The sequence below is a fragment of the Saimiri boliviensis genome, chromosome 3 (genome assembly GCF_048565385.1).
Source record: "Saimiri boliviensis isolate mSaiBol1 chromosome 3, mSaiBol1.pri, whole genome shotgun sequence".
In the NCBI taxonomy this organism is placed as follows: domain Eukaryota; kingdom Metazoa; phylum Chordata; class Mammalia; order Primates; family Cebidae; genus Saimiri; species Saimiri boliviensis.
The window spans coordinates 12583458-12605989 of NC_133451.1; the positions used below are offsets into that span (position 1 = coordinate 12583458).

General features: G+C 41.9%; 1 pseudogene; it reads left to right on the plus strand.

The window, feature by feature from the left end:
- The window catches only part of LOC141583975 (splicing factor C9orf78 pseudogene), a 358102-nt pseudogene that overhangs the window by 16333 nt on the left and 319237 nt on the right, over positions 1-22532 (plus strand).

Consider the following 22532-nt stretch of genomic DNA (forward strand, 5'->3'; position numbering starts at 1 on the left):
CCTTTGAAGGAGGAAGACTTCATCAGCAGAGTAGGCCACACCACCTGTATTGTGTGGATCAGCATGATGGATGTGGAGGAGACCTGAAGATGCTGCAATAGCAGATTTGCTCTGCAGGGAGATGCTGGGTGCCACTCGACAGAAAGACCCCACAAAGCGATGCTAGAGGGGCATGGCTAGACGGGTGGGATGAGAGAAGAGCTGCAGGTAAGGAAGGAGTCAAGGTATAGAAGTTGTTTCAAATTATTCTCCAAAGATTCTCAGGTAGGATTTGGATATTTGAGTACATTTCTAGATGCTTCAGCCAGTTGAAGAAAATTGGGGAAATGAAGGTGCCCAAGTGACCCAGGTGTGTTTGGGTTGTGTCTGTCACTTTGAGGCTCCCATGCATTGGTCTTCTAGTCTCAGTCCAAACAACTTTCAGCTCAAGTAGCACCCTAGGCATTAATTGTCCAAATTCTACCTCATTGCCTTAATATCTAGCCACGGATTCCCTCTTCTCTCAGCTCAAGCATTTCTTCCAAACCAGCAGATGTGGAGGGAGAGAGGTGAAGGAAGACATTGTGCCATCTTTTGGCCCATGTTGAAGGTTTTCCAGGGCACATGGTAGTTCCACATTCTCTAGATATGCATCACGCGCTCTGGCTTCCAGATCTATTTCTGCAGTAACTTTCTGTGCAATGCCTTGTTATCATTTCTCTTCTTCATGCTTTAATTTACTTTTCTGTGAAACAAGAACTGGAACTGGAACAGAGTTTCAAATGCTTTTTTTTTTTTTTTTTTTTTTTTTTTTTTTTTTTTTGAGACAGAGTCTTGCTCTTTTGCCCAGGCTGGACTACTGTTACACAATCACAGCTTACTGCACGTCCGCCTCCCAGGTTCAAGCGATTGTCCTGCCTCAGCCTCCTGAGTCGCTGGGATTACAGGTGCCTGCCACCAGCCCTGGCTAATTTTTTTATTTTTAATAGGAGATGGGGTTTTGGCATGTTGTCCTGGCTGGTCTCAAACGCCTGACCTTAGGTGATCCACTCATCTTGTCCTCCCAAGTGCTGGGATTACAGGTATGAGCTACTGTGCCCGGCCCCAAATGCTTTTTATTGAGCCTTGAGTCAAGTGACCTCTGAGATCTTGAGCAAGGTGGGCAGTAGTGTGGATGCTAAGAGGCCAGATTTCCAAGCTGCCCTGACCAGCTTTCATCAGAGCAGTTACCTGTTGGACAGATTGCGGTCCGTGAAAACCCCAGAACATTTCCATGGCTAAAAAACAAGCCTAGAATCCAATGAACTATCAATCTTTCTCAATGTGTGGTGCAGGTCCCACTAGGGAGATACAAGCCCATATATGATACATAGATGAACATTTTTTTTAATTGCATTTTATGTTTTGGGGTACATGTGAAGAACATGCAAGATTGTTGAATAGGTACACACATGGCAGTGTGATTTGCTGCCCTTCTCCCCTTCACCTATATCTGACATTTCTCCCCATGCTATCTCTCACCACCTCCCCACCCCCGTCCCTCCCCCATTTCCCCCCAACAGACCCCAGTGTGTAGTGCTCCCCTTCTGTGTCCATGTGTTCTCATTGTTCAACACCCGCCTTGGATGAACATTTTAAGTTTTCATAGTTAACCATATTTATTATAAAGTTTATTAGGAAAAAATACAACTATGATATCAAATGTGTAATTTCATTGATATTGATTAAGATGAGGCTACATTTAATTGAATGTGACTTTACTTGAAGGAAGAGAATAAGTAAATAATAGTACAGCTGGTATAGGAATACGGCCAACATGACTGATATTTGGGAAAATGGGCAAAGCAACCTCCATAGGCCCTCCTGGCTCTGACATTCTAGCATTCCTCCTACCTATCTTTTCTCTCATTTCCTCCCTGTGGTCGTGTCCTCCTCAGCAGAGAGGGCATTCCAATGTATACATTCAGATTCAAAACAGTGGCCTTGACATGAATGAGGTCTGAGCTCAGTATGTCTCCTTGGCGCTCCCTACGAGAGCTCTGCTTTGGTCAGGGAGCAGCTCTGTTTTCCCGTCTTCATTCAGTTTCTGATGAGGTACATGAAACCCATAGGAAGCAAACCAAAATGAAAGCAAGAAAAAGAAAGCTCGGCAGAGAGCAACTATCTGCACTTCACTGGGATTAGAGAAGGTGCTTTTGGCTCCAGTAGCAGAATATCTAATGTGCTTGTGTTTGAAGAAGCAAATCTGCAGAATTAGCAGCTAGTGAATTGCTAGTCTTGCAGGCTGTTGATTCTGTCTTGGTCTTTTTTAACCACAGACCTCACTTATTTTTGTTTACTTTGTGGCATGAAATAATTTCCTCTATCCTCTTTTTAATTCATTCCTAATAGGATAACACATCTATTTTTCTTATTCTGAATTCTAGATGATTTTATTGACGAGGAAAGACAGTAGATATTGCAAATCTACTTTCTTTTCTTTTCTTTTTTCCCCCCGTTTTTACAGTTTTATTTAAATACAAAACATGTAAATGAGCTGTCTACTCATTTTCTTCACTGCACAACCTGGCATTGGGGTTGGTGACTCCGACAGCCAGCTGGGTGGCTCTTTCCATGATGGCTTTGCAGTTCTTGGAGGAAACATTGGGAACCATCTCCCCACAGTAAGATTTGTTGCACAGCAGCAGCACTTCCAGCTCCTTGACATCGTGGGCCAGGAACCTTGGAAGCCACTGAGCAGCATGTGGTTTGTTTTTTTGTTGCTCCCATAACCAATGTTGGGCATCAAGATCTGGCCCTTGAACCTTCTATGAACCCTGTTGTCAATACCTCTGGGTTTCTGACAGTTATGCTTAATTTTGACGTATCAGTCTGACTCTGGTGCTAGATGAACTTTTTGGTTCTTTTTTTGATGACCTTGGGTTTCACAGGGGTATGAGGGCAGACATGATGCTGAGGAGGAGACGGCTGCCATCTCCATAGGCAGTACCAAGGAAGAGAGAACATACCTACTTTCTAATGATGGACTTGCACTGAGTGTCCATAGTTGATGAAGTATGGGCTGCCATGGTGGACAGACCTTGGGCATCTGGGACAAACAAATGTGGATTTGAACTTGCCTTAGCTGCCTGTCATCTGTGGACAGGCATTTCTTACTTAAATAAGCTTGATTTTTTTAAAAAATTCTTTTTTTAATTGCATTTTAGATTTTGGGGTACATTTGAAGAACATGCAAGATTGTTGCATAGTTACACACATGGCAGTGTGATTTGCTACCTTCCTCCCCATCACCTATATCTGGCATTTCTCCACAAGCTATCTTTCCCCAGCTCCCCACCTACCACTGTCCCTCCCCTGTTTCCCCCCAACAGACCCCAGTGTGTGATACTCCCCTATGTTTTCTCATTGTTCAACACCTAACTATGAGTGAGAACATGCAGTGTTTGATTTTCTGCTGTTGTGTCAGTTTGCTGAGAATGATGGTTTCCAGGTTCATCCATGTCCCTATAAAGGACACGAACTAATTGTTTTTGATGGCTGCATAATATTCCATGGTGTGTATTTGCCACATTTTCCCTGTCCAGTCTATCATCGTTGGCCATTTGGGTTGCTTCCAGATCTTTGCTATTGTGAACAGTGCTGCAATGAACATTCGTGTGCATGTGTCCTTACTATAGAACGACTTATAATCCTTTAGATATATACCCAGTAATGGGATTGCTGGGTCTAATGGAATTTCTATTTCTAGGTCCTTGAGGAATCGCCACACTATCTTCCACAATGGTTGAACTAATTTATACTCCCACCAACAGTGTAAAAGTGTTCCTATTTCTCCACATCCTCTCCAGCATCTGTTGTCTTCAGATTTTTTAATGATTGCCATTCTACTGGCGTGAGATGGTATCTCAGTGTAGTTCTGATTTACATTTCTCTAATGACCAGTGATGATGAGCATTTTTTCATGTGTTTGTTGGCCTCATGTATGTCTTCTTTCATAAAGTGTCTGGTCATATCCTTCTCCCACTTTTGAATGGGCTTGTTTGTTTTTTTCTTGTAAATCTGTTTTAGTCTTTGTAGATTCTGGATATCAGTCCTTTGTCAGATGGGTAGACTACAAAAATTGTTTTCCATTCTGTTGCTTGCCGATTCACTCTAATGACTGTTTCTTTTGCTGTGCAGAAGCTGTGGAGTTTGATTAGGTCCTGTTTGTCTATTTTGGCTTTTGTTGCCAATGCTTTTGATGTTTTGGTCATGTAATCCTTGCCTATGCATGTGTCCGGAATGGTTTTGCCTAGCTTTTCTTCCAGGGTTTTTATGGTGTTAGGTTTTATGTTTAAGTCTTTAATTCATCTGGAGTTAATTTTAGTGTAAGGTGTCAGGAAAGGGTTCCAGTTTCTGCTTTCTGCACATGGCTAGCCAGTTTTCCCAACACCATTTGTTAAACAGGGTCTCCTTTCCCCATTGCTTGTTTTTGTCAGGTTTGTCAAAGATTGGATGGTTGTAGATGTGTTGTGTTGCCTCCAAGGTCTCTGTTCTGTTCCATTGGTCTGTATCTCTGTTTTGGTACCAGTACCATGCTGTTTTGATTACTGTAGCCTTGTAGTATAGTTTGAAGTCTGGTAGTGTGATGCCTCCCACTTTGTTCTTCTTGCTTAGAATTGACTTGGCTATGTAGGCTCTCATTTGGTTCTATATGAAGTTTAAGGTGGTTTTCTCCAGTTCTGTGAAGAAGGTCATTGGTATCTTGATGGGGATAGCGTTGAATCTGTAAATAATTACTTTGGCAGTACGGCTATTTTCACAATATTGATTCTTCCTAACCTTGAACATGGAATGTTTCTCCATCTGTTTGTGTCTGCTCTTATTTCATTGAGCAGTGGTTTGTAGTTCTCCTTAAAGAGGTCCTTTACATTCTTTGTTAGTTGTATTCCTAGGTATTTTATTCTCTTTGTAGCAGTTGTAAATGGCAGTTTTTTCTTGATTTGGCTCTCTTTGAGTCTATTACTGGTGTATAGGAATGCTTGTGAGTTTTGCACATTGATTTTGTATTCTGAGAATTTGCTGAAGTTGCTTATCAGTTTCAGGAGATTTTGGACTGTGACAATGGGGTCTTCTAGATATACAATCATGTCGTCTGCAAATAGAGACAATTTGACTTCCTCCTTTCCTGTTTGAATATCCTTTATTTCTTTTTCTTGCCTGATTGCTCTGGCTAGAACTTCCAGAACTATATTGAATAGTATTGAGTGGTGAGAGAGGGCATCCTTGTCTAGTGCCAGATTTCAAAGGGAATGCTTCTAGTTTTTGCCCATTCAGTATGATATTGGCTATTGGTTTGCCATAAATAGCTTTTATTATTTTGAGATACAGTCCGTCATACCTAGTTTATTGAGGGTTTTTAGCACGAAGGGCTGTTGAATTTTGTCGAAGGCCTTCTCTGTATCAATTGAGATAATTATGTGGTTTTTATCTTTGTTTCTGTTTATGTGGTGAATTATGTTTATAGACTTGTGTATGTTAAACCAGCCTTGCATTCCCGGGATGAATCCTACTTGATCTTGGTGGATAAGCTTTTCAATGTGCCGTTGCAATCAGTTTTCCAGTATTTTATTGAAGATTTTTGCATTTATGTTCATCATGGATATTGGTCTGAAGTTTTTTTTTCTGTCTGAGTCTCTGCTGGGTTTTGGTATCAGGATGATGTTGGTCTCATAAAATGATTTGGGAAGGATTTTCTCTTTTTGGATTGTTTGGAATAGTTTCTGAAGGAATGGTACCAGCTCCTCTTTGTATGTCTGGTAGAATTCGGCTGTGAACTCAACTGGACCTGGTCTTTTTTTGGGTGGTAGGCTCTTAATTGCTGCCTCAACTTCAGACCTTGTTAATGATCTATTCAGGGTTTTGACTTCTTCCTGGTTTAGGCTTGGGAGGTTGAAGTGTCCAGGAATTGATCCATTTCTTCCAGATTTACTAGTTTATGTGCATAGAGTTGTTTGTAATAATCTCTGATGATGGTTTGTAATTCTGTGGAATCTGTGGTGATATCCCCTTTATTGTTTTTTATTGCATCTATTTGATTATTCCCTCTTTTCTTTTTTATTAATCTGGCTAGTGGTCTATTTTGTTGATCTTTTCAAAATATCAGCTCCTGGTTTTATTGATTTTTTGAAGGGTTTTTTGTGTCTCTATCGTCTTCAGTTCTGCTCTGATCTTAGTTATTTCTTATCTTTTGCTAGGTTTTGAGTTTGTTTTCTCTTGCACTTCTAGCTCTTTCAATTTTGATGATAGGATGTCAACTTTAGATCTTTCCTTGCTTCTCATGTGGGCATTTATTGCTATATATTTTCCTCTAGACACGGCTTTAAATGTGTCCCAGAGATTCTGGTATGTTGTGTCTTCGTTCTCGGTGGTTTCAAAGAACATCTTTATTTCTGCCTTCATTTCATTGTTCATCCAGTCAACATTCAAGAGCCAGTCATTCAGTTTCTATGAAGCTGTGCGGTTCTGAGTTAGTTTCTGAATTCTGAGTTCTAATTCGATTGCACTGTGGTCTGAGAGACTGTTTGTTATGATTTCCATTCTTTTGCATTTGCTGAGGAGTGATTTACTTCCTATTATGTGGTCAATTTTAGAGTAGGTGCAATGTGATGCTGAGAAAAATGCATATTCTGTGGATTTGGGGTAGAGAGTTCTGTAAACGTCTATTAGGTTTGCTTGTTCCAGGTCTGAGTTCGAGTCCTGGATATCCTTGTTAATTTTCGTCTGGTTGATCTGTCTAATACTGACAATAGAGTGTTAAAGTCTCCCACTCTTATTGTTTGGGATTCTAAGTCTCTTTGCAAGTCATTAAGAACTTGCCTTATGTATCTGGGTACTCCTGTATTGGGTACATATATATTTAGGATTGTTAGCTCTTCTTGTTGCATTGATGCTTTTACCATTATGTAATATCTTTCTTTGTCTCTTTTGATCTTTGTTGGTTTAAAGTCTATTTTATCAGAGACGAGAATTGCAACTCCTGCTTTTTTTTTTTGCTCTCCATTTGCTTGGAAAACCTTTCTCCATCCGTAATTTGAGCCTTTGTGTATCCTTGCATGTGAGATGGGTTTCCTGGATACAGCACACTGATGGGTTTTGGCTTTTTATCCAATTTGCCAGTCTGTGTCTTTTGATTTGGGCATTTAGCCCGTTTACATTTAAGATTACTATTGTTACGTGTGAATTTGATCCTGACATTTCGATGCTAGCTGGCTATTCTGCCCATTAGTTGATGCAGTTTTCTTATTGTGTTGATGCTCTTTACCATTTGGTATGTTTTTGGAGTGGCTGGTACTGGTTGTTCCTTTCTGTGTTTAGTGCTTCTTTCAGGAGCTCTTGTAAAGCAGGCCTGGTGGTGATGAAATCTCTGAGTACTTGCTTGTTCGCAAAGGATTTTATTTTATTTTTTCACTTATGAAGCTTAGTTTGGCTGGATGTGAAATTCTGGGTTGAAAGTTCTTTACTTTAGGGATGTTGAATATTGGCCCCCACTCTCTTCTGGCTTGTAGGGTTTCTGCTGAGAGATCTGCTGTGAGTCTGATGGGCTTCCCTTTGTGGGTAATTCAGCCTTTTTCTCTGGCTGCCCTTAGCATTTTCTCCTTCATTTCAACCCTGGTGAATCTGACAATTATGTGCCTTGGGCTTGCTCTTCTTGAGGAATATCTTTATGGTGTTCTCTGTGTTTCCTGGACTTTAATATTGGCCTGCCTTGCTAGGTTAGGGAAGTTTTCCTGGATAATATCCTGAAGAGTATTTTTCAGCTCGGATTCATTCTGTCCGTCACATTCAGTTATACCTATCAAATGTAGATTAGGTCTTTTCAGATAGTCCCTTATTTCTTGGAAACTTTGTTCATTCCTTTTTACCCTTTTGTCTCTAATCTTGCCTTCTCATTTTATTTCATTGAGTTGATCTTCAACCTCTGATATCCTTTCTTCTGCTTGGTCAATTCAGATATTGAAACTTGTGGATGCTTCGCCAAGTTCTTGTGTTGTGTTTTTCAGCTACATCAATTCAGTTATATTCCTGTTTAAGTTGTTTATTCTTGTTAGCATTTTGTCAAATCTTTTTTCAACGTTCTTAGTTTCTTTGCATTGGGCTAGAACATGTTCTTTTAGCTCACAGAGTTTCTTATTACCCACCTTCTGAAGCCTGATTCTGTCACTTCATCACACTCATTCTTCATCCAGCCTTCTTCCCTTGCTGGTGAGGAGTTGTGATCCCTTGTAGGAGGAGAGGCGTTCTGGTTTCAGGTGTTTTCATCCTTTTTGCGCTGGTTTCTTCCCATCTTTGTGGATTTATCCCTCTGTCGTCTTTGTAATTGCTGACTTTCAGGTTGGGTCTCTCAGTGGACTTCCAGTTTGTTGATGATGAAGTTATTTCTTTTTGTTTCTTAGTTTTCCTTCTAACAGTCTGGCCCCTCTGCTATAGGACTGCTGAGGTCCACTCCAGGCCCTGCTTGCCTAGGGATCACCTGCAGCGGCTGCAGAATAGTAAGGGTTGCTGCCAGTTTCTTCTTCTGCTATCTTTGTCCCAGAAGGATACCCACCTGATGTCAGTCTGAACTCGCCTTTATGAGGTGACTCTTTGAGTGTACGGGGGTCAGGGAGCTGCTTGGGGAGACAGTCTGTCCTTTATAGGAGCTCAAGTGCTGAGCTGTGGGCTCCGTTGTTCATTCAGAGCTGCTATGCAGGTACATTTAAGTCTGGTGCAGCAGAACTCATAAACATCCACCCCCTTTTTTTTCCCCCAGGTGCTCTGTCCCAGGGAGTTAGGGCTTTATTTATTAGTTTCTGTTGTGCTGCTGGCTTTTTTCAGGGCTGCCCTGCACAGCGAGGAGGCAGCCTAGTCTCTGTCTCCCTGCAAAGGCTTTACTGAGCTGCTCTGGGCTCCGCCCAGCTGCTGTGTGAACTTCCTTGCAGTCCTGTTTATACAGGTGTAGTTAGAACTGCCTTGGCAATGGTGGCCCACCTGTATAATGGCAGACTCTCTCTCTAATGGTGGGCTGCCCCGGCAATGGCGGGCTGCCTCAGCAATGGTGGACTACCTCCGTAGTGGTGGACTGCCTCAGTAATGACAGACGCCCCTCCCCCACAGAGCTGGACCTTCCCGGGTTCAGCTGTGCTTTCTGTGAAACTCTCAGTCCAGAGCTTTTCCTATTGCTGTTTTTTTAATGCGTTGGGGGATGGGACCAGCCAAGCCTGATCACCTGGCGCCCTGCCTCAGAGCCTTTTTTTTTTTTCAGTTGAACGGTTGACTGTCTCCCAAGTGTTCCATTCGCCTTTTGAAAAGGCACTGGGATCTGTGTGATTTCCTATGCAGCGACCCACTGCACCGGCACCGAGATTCATGGCGCTTTTTTGCCCGCAAATCTCCTGGCCTGGCTCCCTGTTTCAGTCCCCTTTTTAATCAGATGAATGGGCGCCTCTGTCTCCCAGGAGCTCCAATTGCCAGCTAAAACAGCGCCTAGACCTGTGTATTTTGTACGGAGAACAGCAGCACTGGGGTGCTGGCAAAACAGCGGCACCGGGGAAAACACTGACCAAACTGCCACACCAGCCAAAACAGCCACACTGGCCAAAACAGCCGTGCTGGTGACCTGTGGCGCCTCTGCCTGGGAATATCCTGGTCTGTGAGCAATGAAAAGCCATCTGGAAATGCGGCATCTACTCACCCTCCGCTCTTTCACTGGGAGCTGCAATCCTTATCTGCCCCTAATCGCCATCTTGGATCCCTCAACCTAAAAAAATTTCTTAACAAGAATTATGCTTCCCTACCCCCAACACAGATTTTTGTGTGTGTATTTAAGAGGCAACATATAAAAAAACAATCTCCTGAGTGTGTTGTGTTTAGATGTGAAATAAATATCAGCTCTTTTTTCATTTCTCACAGACTTGACAAGTACTTGTACTAGATACTACAGCCAAGGCAAAGATGAATATGACACAGGTCAGGATGGCAAATATGTTTTCTTTCATGTGCCAGCTCTCATGAAGTGGTGCAGCCTCAGGGAGTACTGTGTTCAGATGGATTTTAAGGGTAAGCACGAAAGAATGTCATAGTAGATTAGCTGTATCCTCCAAGGCTCAGGAAGGAGCAGAGAGGAACACAAATGTCACAAATGGGCCACCCCTGGCACAGCTCTGCTTTGGGAAGTCAGAGCTAATGGAGTGTAAAATTTGTCTAGAATAAATGAATAGCTATTGAACACAAAGAGAGTGGTAGACACTTTTACATGTGTTATGTCTTGAATGCACTCAGCAAACTGCAGAGGAATGAATTACTCTTTGCAGGACAGTGCTCCAAGTGGCCTTGGACTGACCCAGTTTTTACTCCTTTCCCACTTGTAGTTATCAAGAATAAGTGTAGAATGTGCTAGGAATGTAGCATCTGAGATAAGTGGGGAGATCGCTGGAACAGCCTGAGTTCTGTTCCAGTCCTCCCCTGACCTCCTGAAGAAACAGGGTATCCTTCAGTGCTTTAGCCCAGCATGTCTTGTGACCATAGGGAATATAACCCAGAGTGGGTTGTATTAATACAACTATTAATTAATGGCAAATTATCACACTGTTATTGCCCCCTTTAAAGCTCATTCATTTAAGTGCCAACAGAAATTGTATCCTAGAGAACTTCTATCCTTGAACTTTTTTCTCTAGTTCCTTAGCTGTGGTGCAAGTAGAGCATAGGCAGATGAAGCATCATCAGCCCTAGGAATCTTTTCTGAGCCTTGGGGAGCAGCTTACAATGAATCCCGGGCTTCTGTTGTCCTTGCTGCCTATATAGTAAGTCTGCTTCATGTAACTTGTGTATCAGTGTGTTCTGTCTCACTGCACCCAGACAAGTTGGTAACCAGTGCACAGCTATTTGCTTCCCATTATTCTCATGCTATATGAGGGAAAATGGAATGGTAGATAAGGTAAATCACTTTCTCAAGATCTTACAAAGTAAGAATGGGCCAAAAGAATCTGAGATTTGGGCACAGATACCTGATTCCAGAAGCCTTTGTTTGTGACTGTTTAAACTGGGGTGTTCAAATGGAGAGGAATGGATTACTCTTTGCAGGACAGTGCTCCAAGTGGCCTTGGACTGACCCAGTTTTTACTCCTTTTGCACTTGTAGTTCTCAAGAATAAGTATAGAATGTGCTAGGAATGTAGCATCTGAGATAAGTGGGGAGATGGCTGGAACAGCCTGAGTTCTGTTCCAGTTCTCCCCCGACCTCCTAAAGACACAGCGAGTCAAGAAACTCAAGAAACTCAAATGGAGTCCTTTAAAGAAAAAAGCTGAGGTAAAATATATGTACTTTTGTAGGTACTTTAAGGTGTGTCCAAGTGCAGTAATCTTAAGTGTTTAGCTTGATGACCTTTTTTTTTATTTTTTTTTGAGACGGAGTTTCCCTCTTGTTTACCAGGCTGCAGTAAAATGGCATGATCTCTGCTCACTACAACCTCTGCCTCCTGGGTTCAAGTGATTCTCCTGCCTCCACCTCCCAAGTACTGAGACCACAGACGTGCACCACCACACTCAGCTAATTTTTTGTATTTTTAGTGGAGACAGAGTTTCACTATGTTGGCCAGTCTGTTCTTGAACTCCTGAAAGGTGATCTAGCCTCCTCGGCCTCACAAAGTGCTGGGATTACAGGCGTGAACCACTATGCCCGACCTATCTTGATGACATTTTAATTAGTTGTATATATTTGTGTAACTGTCACTCAGAGCGTGACATAGAATTTTCTTACCTTTCCAGAAGCTTCTCTTGGGTACCTTCCTTATCAAGAATGTCTCCAGGAGGTGTACTACTATTCTGATACTTACCACCATCAATTAATTTTGACCGTTCTTCAGTTTCATACAAGTGGAGTTATATAGTATTTTCACTTCTGTGTCTGGTTTCTTTGTTCAACATAATGTCTTTAAAATTCATCCATGTTGTCATGTTCATAGTTCACTCTTTTTTTTATTAACTTACTTTGTAGTACTCAGTTTTATGAATACACCATAATTTATTTATCCATTCTCCTCTTGAGGGACATTTGGGTTGTACAGTTTTTGGTTATTATGAAAAAAGCTTCTGTGAACATGCTTGTAATGTGGGTGAGCACATGACCTTATTTCTCTTTAGTACATACCTAGGAGTGAAATTGCTGAGCCACAGTTTAGGTGAATATTTAACTTTATTAGATAGGAGCTCCTATGGTCTGAATGTTGGTGTCCCACTGGAATTCATATATTGAAACTTAATTGTCAGTCTGATAGTATTAGGAGGTGGGGCCTTTATAAGGTGGTGAGGTTATAAGATAAGGGTGGAGCCATCACAAATGGAATTAGTGTCTTTAGTAAAGAGATTTGAGGGAGTCCTTTCGCCCATTCCATCATGTGAGTACACATAGAAGGTACCATCTATAAGGAAGGGGCCCTCACCAGACACCAAATCTGTTGGTGCTTTATCTTGGATCTCTCAGCTTCCAGAGCTGTGAGCAATAAATTTCTGTTGTTATAAATTAACAAATATATGGTATTTTGTTATAATACCAGCAATAGACTAAGACATAAACATTTGCTTTTCATAGGGAACTTTTCACAAAGTTAAGAGACTCAGGTCCTCTTATTCTCTGCTGTGTCCTCAGAATCCACAGCATACCTGGCTCAAAGTCAGTGCTAATAAGTCTTTCTTGAGTAAATGAATATATCTGTATCTTGGGCATCCTCATTCTTGGCTTTGTATTATAGCTATTGTTTCAGTGAATAGAGACGTCAGAACCTCTCTCCCTGCATCCAGAATTCCACTTTTGAAGCAAATATCTTATAATGCCTCCTTAAATATATTGAAGTGAAGTTGACAGATAATACAACCTGTTTACACATATATTTTATTTTTATATTTAATTATACAATATATTTATATTTCTACAAAGGAAAAATACAAAGAAAATAATTGATAAAAAGGTAATGAGTGTTTCAGTATACAAATAACTGGGGAATACCACACTCAAAGACCCCATGCGATACACAGACATTTGTGACTACATCCATGATCAGTACAAATGCAGAGAGAGGGATGATGATCATGTGTTGCACTGTTGTTCGTGTTATGATTTACCAGATAGTGACCAACTCCTGGTAAAATTTATCATATAATAAAGTACAATCTTCTTTCAATTGACTCTGGAAAATTCATTGGATATTAAAATGGTATAAGAATGTTTTGTTTTTAGATGTAAAATGGAGCGAGGTTCTAGGTTCACAAGTGTTTCAGTTACACAGGTATCTTGTGGAATATACAAGGCGTTTACTCATCTTGGTCCTCAACCGTGAAATACCACTGAGTGCCCTCTCATTATAGCACCAACTATCCCCACTCATTTCCAAAATATTCTTGGGTGTGGTGCTACCCCTATGAAAACCCTGGTTCTAACTTAGCTCTCTTGTTTTACAGATGGGGAAATGATTCCCTTGGGGAAGGAAGAATTATTACTTGGAAAACATAGGGATTTAAATGTAAAGCCTGTAGCAGGACCACAGACTTCTGATTCCATAGGCTAAATCTCAATTGTATCCACCATAGCAATTGAAGCTGAGGATTAGAGTCAAGTTGACTTGGGATCAAATCCTGGCTCTGACATGGGGAAACTGCTTCATGTTTTCGAGCCTCTGTTTCATCATTTGCATAAATGAGATTAAAAATAGCATTTATCTTATTGTTCTGAGGATTAAGAGAGGTTATGACTTTGAATTCCTGGCACACAGCAAGCTCTTAATTAATGGTAGCAGTTATCACATTGCGTATTCCCCATTTTTTTTTTTTTTTTGAGAAGGAGTTTTGCTCTTGTTAACCAGGCTGGAGTGCAATGGCGCGATCTCGGCTCACCGCAGCCTCCGCCTCCTGGGTTCAGGCAATTCTCCTGCCTCAACCTCCTGAGTAGCTGGGATTACAGGCACGCGCCACCATGCCCAGCTAATTTTTTGTATTTTTAGTAGAGACGAGGTTTCACCATGTTGACCAGGATGGTCTCGATCTCTTGGCCTCATGATCCGCCCGCCTCGGCCTCCCAAAGTGCTGGCATTACAGGCTTGAGCCACCGCGCCTGGCCCGCGTATTCCCCTTTTAAGGCTCATTCATCATTTAAGTGCCAACAGAAATTATCATATCCTAGAGAACTTCTGCACTCAAACTTTTTTCTCTGTAGAGAAATACTTGTTTATCCTTTGCTTCCAATGCTTGAAATCTTTCCTTTACAGGACAAGGCCTCCTTCTAATCTCCCTCATTTTTCTCCAAGCTGTTCTGAGTCACATTTAAGGGAAAAATGCCTTGGGCAGAGTAGTTCAGAGCATTCTTATACTTAGACTCTTACTTAAAGAAAGGAAGAAGAAACTTTGGAGCTTTGACTTGGTTTGAAAAGGAGGAAGGGAGATGACATTTTTTGAGCACTTACTTTGTACCAAGTGCATTGCAGGTGGTCTATTGTGTTTCATTGTCTCAAGAATAATCCCTGTGAAGCAGACTGTTTATTATCACCTCCATCTTACAGATGAGAAAGCAGGCACTCAAAGCTGGTAAGAGCCTTTCTTGAGGTCATGCAGATCCAAGATTAAAATATAAACAAAAATAAAATTCTAGAGCTCCCCAGCCATCTGAATGGACCCCTTCTTGACCAGGGCACTCCAAAGTTAACCTGAAAAACTGATTCAGGCCATGACGGGAAGGGGTTTCAGACATGTCTTGTTATACCCTGCTCTCTTTAGGACCAGAATTTAACGTCAACACAGACATTAAGTCTGATAAGAAACATTTACATTCTATTCTCTCTCAAGCCTGCTACCTGGAGGCTTCAACTGCATGAGAAAACTTTGGTCTCTATGACTTCTTATTGTAACCCAGACATTGCTTTCTATTGATAATAACTCTTTCAACCAATTGCCAAATCAGACATATTTATTTATTATTATTATTACACTTTAAGTTCTGGGGTACATGTGCAGAATGTGCAGGATTGTTACATAGGTATATATGTGCCATGGTGGTTTGCTGCATCCATCGCCCCAGCATCTACATTAGGTATTTTTCCTAATGCTATACCGCCCCTAGCCCCCCACCTCCCTGCTATCCCTCCCCTAGCACCTCCCCCCACCACCTGACACCCTGGTGTGTGATGTTCCCCTCCCTGTGCCCATGTGTTATTGTTAAACACCCACTTATGAGAGAACATATGACGTTTGGTTTTCTGTTATTGTGTCAGTCTGCTGAGAATGATGGTTTCCAGCTTCACCCATGTCCCTGCAAAGGAAATGAACTTATCCTTTTTTATGGCTGCAGAATATTCCATGGTGTGTATGTGCCACATTTTCTTTATCTAGTGTATCATTGATGGGCAGTTGGGTTGGTTCCAAGTCTTTGTTATTGTGAACAGTGTCGCAATAAACATACGTGTGTATGTGTCTTTATAATAGAATGATTTATAATTCTTTGGGTATATACCCAGTAATGGGATTGCTGGGTCAAATGGTATTTCTAGTTCTAGATCCTTGAGGAATTGCCACACTGTCTTCTACACAAATCAGACATATTTTAAATCTACCTATAACTGGAAGCGGATCCTCCCTTCCCCACTTTTCTGGACTGAACCAATATATGTCTTAAATGTATTTGATTGAAGTCTCATGTCTCCCTAAAATGTATAAATCTAGACAAAGCCCAAACCACTTTGGGCTCATATTTTCAGAATCTTCTGAGTGCTATGTCACAGGCCATTGGTGACTCATATTTGGCTCAGAATAAATCTCTTTCAGTATTTTAGAGTGATTCTTTTGTCAACAAAAATCAGATCTGATAGACCTTGTAGTGACTTGGGTTCTTTCAAAAGCAGATCCTGAGACACGGGTTTGAGTGCAAGTAGGACTTTGGGAGTTGTATTTATCTTAAAAAAAATTTTTTTTTCTTGTACTTCTCAGCTCCGAATAGACTCTATTAATTTGTACTCTGGGACTATCAAAGAAAGGGGTGCCTTTAAGCCTGTTTCCTTTAAGCGCACGCGATGCTAGGCTTCCTCAGTAGAGGGCGCTGGAGGACACCGCAACTGGAGGAGGGTTCCTGCCGGTTGTGCGGGGACGGCGGGTGGGCGAGGACAGCGGGTAGAACCAGTCCTCCTGTGACTTTGCAGCCTCGGCTTGGTGATAATTTTTGTGCAGTCCCCCTCACATGGCAAGCAGAGCCCCCAGCACAGAATGAGCGCTCCGAAGGGCTTCTGCGTTTGCAGGCGCCCGGATTCCCCTCCCTTTCCCTCCTTGCTGCACTTGGGTCGGGGACCCAGCCTCCCCTTGCAAGCTTCTGCTTGGCCTTGTGCAGCTGCACTTGGCTCGCAGGGTCACACTTGGAGTAGCCTCTCCTTCTGCAGCCAGCTGCCTGCACTGCGAAGGCTGGCTGCAGTCTGGTGGTTCCCAGCAATTCCAGGCCGGCTCCAGCCTGGCCAAAGCAGCTAACTTTTCTGCTGTTTCCCCATACCTTTTCCCAAGAGGTCTGAATCCCTCTCCAGTATGTCTTTTCTTAAGTTCTCCCTCTCAGCTAGAGGGTGCAAGAGTTTCCCTATCTTACAGTTACTGTTGATTGTAGTTAATGACTGTGTTAACACTTCTCCTATTGAACTTACTGTGTGGTTTCTGTCTCTTAACTGGATCAAGGCTCTCACAGGAGGCAATCGCAGAAAGATGATGAGAGTAGGGAAGAGAGAAAAGTCAGTAAACAGTATGTTAATGAGTAGGACCCCCCTGGGGCTCAGTTGCACTGGTGTTCCTCTGAGAGTATGTGAGCCACACACTTCGGCGTTGCCCCAGAAAGGGGCAAGCAAGGGAACTGGGTGTTTATCCTCTGACTCATTGCTTGGGGCTTGCTCTTGGGGATGGTAACTCATTGGAACTTCTGTCCTGCCTTGCATGTCTGGATTGTGCAGGGAATACTTCTGTGGCCAGAAAAAGCCCTTTGGCAGAAGCAGCTGGTTCTTGATGCTATCTGCGTGCATGGGAGCTGATGACTGAAGCTGCAAGTAACCTCTGGGGTGGGCCAGGAGGATGTAGGTGGGCAGTGGCTCATCTGCTACAGACATGTTGCAGGATTTGGGGCAGCAGAAGGAAGCTGATCAGCTGGATGCCAATGAATGGCCCAGACTGATTCAAGGGTAAATTTGCTGGAAGAAGTCCATTGCAGAAGATCAAATGCTTTCCTGACTGGTGTAATTTAATTGTATGGTCAGTGTTAGCTATGGATAATCGGATTTTTCTTTGACCTTCACAATCTTGCTGGCTCTCTGCACTGGAAGACACTGTTTTCTAACTCTCTCAAATGCAGTAAGACTAACCTGGCTTCCATCAGGAACTGGCAGGCCTGCCATTTCCAGGAGGTGCCGATGGCTCTGGTATCCAACCAGCAAACAGCACTGGTGTTTGTATTTTCCATTTTGCCCTTTACAAGAGCATTTCAGCTGAAGCAAAAGGCTTTTTCCTTTTCCCTGGGTTTTTAAATAGAAATCTTAGTGGCATGAAGCACTTTTAATTCCGAGCACTAGCCTGTAAACTTCAAAGCTCTGTTCTGCTCTTGAACACAGTGGATACCCAGGCGAGAGATTCTAATCACAAGGAATACCAGAAAAAAACAAACAAACAAACAAAAAAAACCAGGCAGAAGACAAGTTTATTATGGAGGGCTGTGGACAGTATTTGTGATTAATGTGGACCAAAAAGGGTTATTTCTACGTTAACAGCATTCACATTTGCAGTAATTTAAAGAACTTACTGGTTTCTCCGAGTGGGAATATATTCTTTTCACATATAACATGCTCAGTGAAAGAAGAAGGAAGCTTACTCTGCCTTGAAACATATCCTGGAAATCTCTTCTGCCCTGGAAGGGTCACCAAGATATGTTGTTAAGTGACAAAAGCGATATCCAGAAGTGGGTCAGGTAAATTATTGTGTAAGAAGAGAAAAAAGAAGACTACATAGTCACATTTACTTGTATTGATACAAAAAGCTGATAAAAGTATCTGGCTACAGGTAAGGCAGTCAGAAACAAGACTTTTTGATTTATAACTTTTACATCATTTTAATTTAAAAGTTATGCCAGTGTATTTCCTGTTAAAGAAACAAATAATAAAATGCCCAGTGAAAAACATAATCATTGTAATAATATCCTAAGATCATTTTAATGACCTTTGAAGGTAACTTAGGATGGAAAAATGCATTCCACAAAATCCAGCTACCTGCACATAGTGAATCCTTTGCAAACATTTGGAACGGGGTGAAGCTTTTCATGTGACCAACGAATTTTTTTTACACCTATTCTGCTATTTGCTATCTGAGCAGCAGGGGGAGGTGTTTCTCTGTTTTTCTTTTTCATCTCCTATGCCTTCTCCCCAACTTCATAGGCGAAACTGACCAAGAATTCTCTAATTCAAATCAGTGCACGAAATGCACCACATTTTCTAGATTCATGTTGTTACTTTCTCATCTCCAGAATCTTTAGGAGACTTGGAACTTCCAGCAGACTGCTAATGAGTATTCAAAAGGAGCCGATTGTTGGGTTTGCTGGTGTAAAGTTTTTTTCCTCTTCTCTGTGCCCCTCCTTGTCACTCCACTCAGCCTTCATACATCACTTGCCATCATCAAGTCACAGAAAACAAAACTTACATATGGAAATTCACAGCTTTTTTTTTTTTTTTCCATTTTACAGATGAGACTTAGGATTTAGAAGGCAAAACAACCAACCAACCAAATCAATAAAAAGGGTGTTAACTTTGGACCTTCATGAATGGTGCCAAAGTAAAAAATAAAGGTAAAAGAGGAAGACACTGAGTGTTGGATGAGTTTTATCTCTGTGCCTGGTACCATACCTGCCTTACACCCTCACAGTGCAAGGAAGGGTGTGTTACTAGAGCCATTTTGCTAAGGAGGAAATTAAAGCTCAGAAGGGCTGAGCAACTTGCCCAAATTTGTTGCTAGAAGACGCTAGAACTGGAATTAGAAGCCAGACTGTATCTAAAGTAGAAATTAGCTTTTTACTTAAAATTTTTAAATTAACTTTTTACTTAAATACATATATTTAAGACACACCTTACCACAAATAGAAAACCATAATCATTTGCTATAAATATAATCATAATTAAAGGAAAATAAAGCAATCTAAGGAAAATTTGACTGCGCCCCACTGCCTGCCACTCAGTTTACATATTTTCTTCTTATACCACACAAAATAAACAGAAGGCAGTGTTTTCCTAGAATCTCTCTCGTCCCTCTCCGCCCCAGAGTCTTTGTACCTGTTTTCTCACAGGGGTGTACCACCTGCTTCACATCGTGTCATGAAGAAGGAAGGAAAAAAAGGAAGTTGCTTCAAGAGCTCCCCACATGTTCAGTGGAAGCTGCTCTTTGTTGTACATGGGCAGTGATTTCTTTAGAAAAAGTGGTGATGTAGACCTGCCTGAGGTCAGAGATTCCTAGAGCTGTGGACTTGGGTTTGTGCCAGGGAAGGCGTTGTGCTGTTTAAAGAATTGTTCTGGAGCATGTACTTGTGCATGTGTGTGTGTTTCTGAGTGTATATGTTTTCTTATGGGAGCTGCCTGGCTATACTTGCAGGTCAGGTAATGGTGAAGAAGATGCAGATATTGCCAATTTGGAGCCTTAGATGAACTCATTACAACATTAACCTAACAGTGGTGAGAACATTTTACCCGAAGTGAAGTTCTTGAGAGTGATCTTGGGTGGTACCTAGCTTCTATATTAAATAAAATGGACATCCCTTGGGAGAGAATGTGTCTCTTTTCCATTCTGATTAGGGCAAAAAGCGTCCTCTTTGATGTTAGCATGACCTTAGTGCCTTTAAGCAGATGCTGTGCTGCCATTTCCATAGGCAGGGACAAGCAGCAGGCCTGGGTTCTGGGGCAGGCAGTGGGGCGCAGCCAAAATTTCCTTAGATTGCTTTATTTTCCTTTAATTATGATTACGTTTATAGCAAAGGATTATGGTTTTCTATTTGTGGTAAGTTATGTCTTAAATATATGTATTTAAGTAAAAAGTTAATTTAAAGAAAAAGCAGGTGAGTGGATAATAGTAGTGTAGAGATGTGGCAAAAAGGATGACAGTGTTACTAGAATAATTGAAATATGGGGGCCGGGTGCAGTGCTCACACATGTAGACCCAGCCCTTTGGGAGACTGTGGTGGGTTGGTCACTTGAGCTCAGGACTTTGAGACCAGCCTAGGCAACAAAGTAAGACCTTGTCTGTACAAAAAATAAACAAAATTAGCCTAGTGTAATGGTGAGCACATGCAGTCCCAGCTACTTGGGAGACTGAGGTGGGAGGATTGTTTTACAGCGTGTCTTCCATTTCAGACATTTTATAATTCTAATCCCATCATCTGAGAATCATGGGAAAATTAGAATCATGCAATATTAGGAAAGAAAGGGATAATTAAGTCTGCCCTCCTCATTTTACAGCTGATGAAATGGAAGCTTAGAAAGATGTGACTGGCCCAAGGTCACACAGTGTTCTGTTGGGTCACATCTGTGTGTGTACATGGGTGTGTGCGCACACATGTGTGAGTGCATGTGTGTTGATGGGACTGGGGGAAGGGAGAGAGCAGGGGAGTAGCCTAAATATCCAGCTGCCTGGACTTTAATGTAATTTTGGTTGTCTTGGCACTACGGAGGGAAAGAAAGAAGAGGGAACCATCTTTGAACAAAATGAGAATTGCTGGGTAACAAGGGGGAAAAATATCCTGAAGATCTAAGTGTCCGGTGCTTACTACAGCAACAAGGGCAAAAGCCGGCTGATTTCCCCCAGTAAACACAGCAGTGGCTTTTTTTGCTGTGGAATGTGGCGTTAAATTCAATAGGTCAGCGTTAAGCTTGAATAAAATGTGATGACTGATTAGGAAATGAATGGTAAGTCATGGACGGCAGATCCTGATTGTGATGATGCTTATCAACACCTCCCTCCCCCACACTGGAACAAACAAAGCTGCCCAATGTCCTTGCAGGCTGACAAAACTGAACCCACATGTGCTGGTCCTGGGACAGTTTAATTCTGGCCAAGGATGAAATCAGATGTCAAAGGGAGAAAGGACCCAAGGATGCTTCCGGCCTGTGCTTCTGGGGTGGGGGTGCCCTCCCACCTCCTCATGGTAAGGTCTGCTCTGAGACCTGCTTTCCCATTGAGGTTACAAAAGTGGGATTTTGTAATCCAGGATAAAAGCTCTTTTTGGATGGGTATAGGGGCCCAATGTATGGCCCAGAGTGGAAACTTAATATGTTTTTGTGGAATGAATGACCAGAAGCCCGGATAAATCAATGGGTCTCACACAGTGTTTGGTGTATTGCCAGCATTTGATAGGCGTTCATCTCCTGCTCACCCTCATCCTGTGTGAATAAGTCATTCAGCGTTTTCAGTGCTACTATTTCTTCAAGTCTAAAATTCAGATAAGAAACTGTCTTCTACAAATAGGTTGTTGGGATATGGGACAAAAATGAGTCTGATGAGTGTGATAGTTGCCTATTCATTCTCTCATTAGATCACTCATCCAACCAACTGCTGTATATTAAGTATTTAGTAGGGATGTAACATAGACACCTCCTTAGAGAGGTTAAGATCTAGTGGGGAAGTCAGATAACAATTATGTAAATACATAGATAACTAAGATAATACTTTTAGAGTATCATATATGCCAGAATGAAATAGTAATCACTTAAGAACAGTAATGGTAATAATGATGATAAAAGCTAAAATTTATTAAATACTATACACACTGTTTTAAACATTTACCTGTGTTATGCATTTAATCCTTATCAACATCCTATTCTTTCAAAGAATTATAAAGTTATACCTTCATTTTATAAAGAGCTGGAAAGCAAGGGGGAACGGTTGGCATTTTAAACAGTGTGGCCAAGAAAGACTTCCGTGGGAGGTGACACATAAGCAGGGCTAGAAGTGTTCATCTTTTGTGTATCTGTCTCTAAGATCCATGGTCCTTCCACTCACCTCACCCCTGCACCACCATTGTCTGGTGAAGGCCACCATGAACAAGTTGCCTTGTTGAATGAAGGCAACTACCTTCTAACTGGATGCCCTACTAGCGGCCAGAATGGTGTAAGAGTGGCTGGAGGTGCAGACAGGTTGGCTATATGCATTTGATTCATTTACTTCCCTGCTGACCTTTCTAGGATGTGGCTTATTGGCGTCCCTGAATTTGAAGGCTACACGGCTCAGACTCTGGGATGACATGACATGGAGTAATGACTCACTACCATGTATTTACTCATGGGAAGCTGTTTTTTTTCTTTCTTTCTTTCTTTTAAACAGTAAGTCATGCTATTTACTGTGGGAATGGGGCAGGTGGTGCAGGCAGAAGCAGGAATAATGTCAACAGTCAATAAGTTCCACAGCTTTTCACCTCCAATATCCCACCCGGGTCTCCCAGCAACCTTGTAATACCTGATTACTCTGCGTATTGCATGTTTGGGAAATCAGAGAAACAAAGGC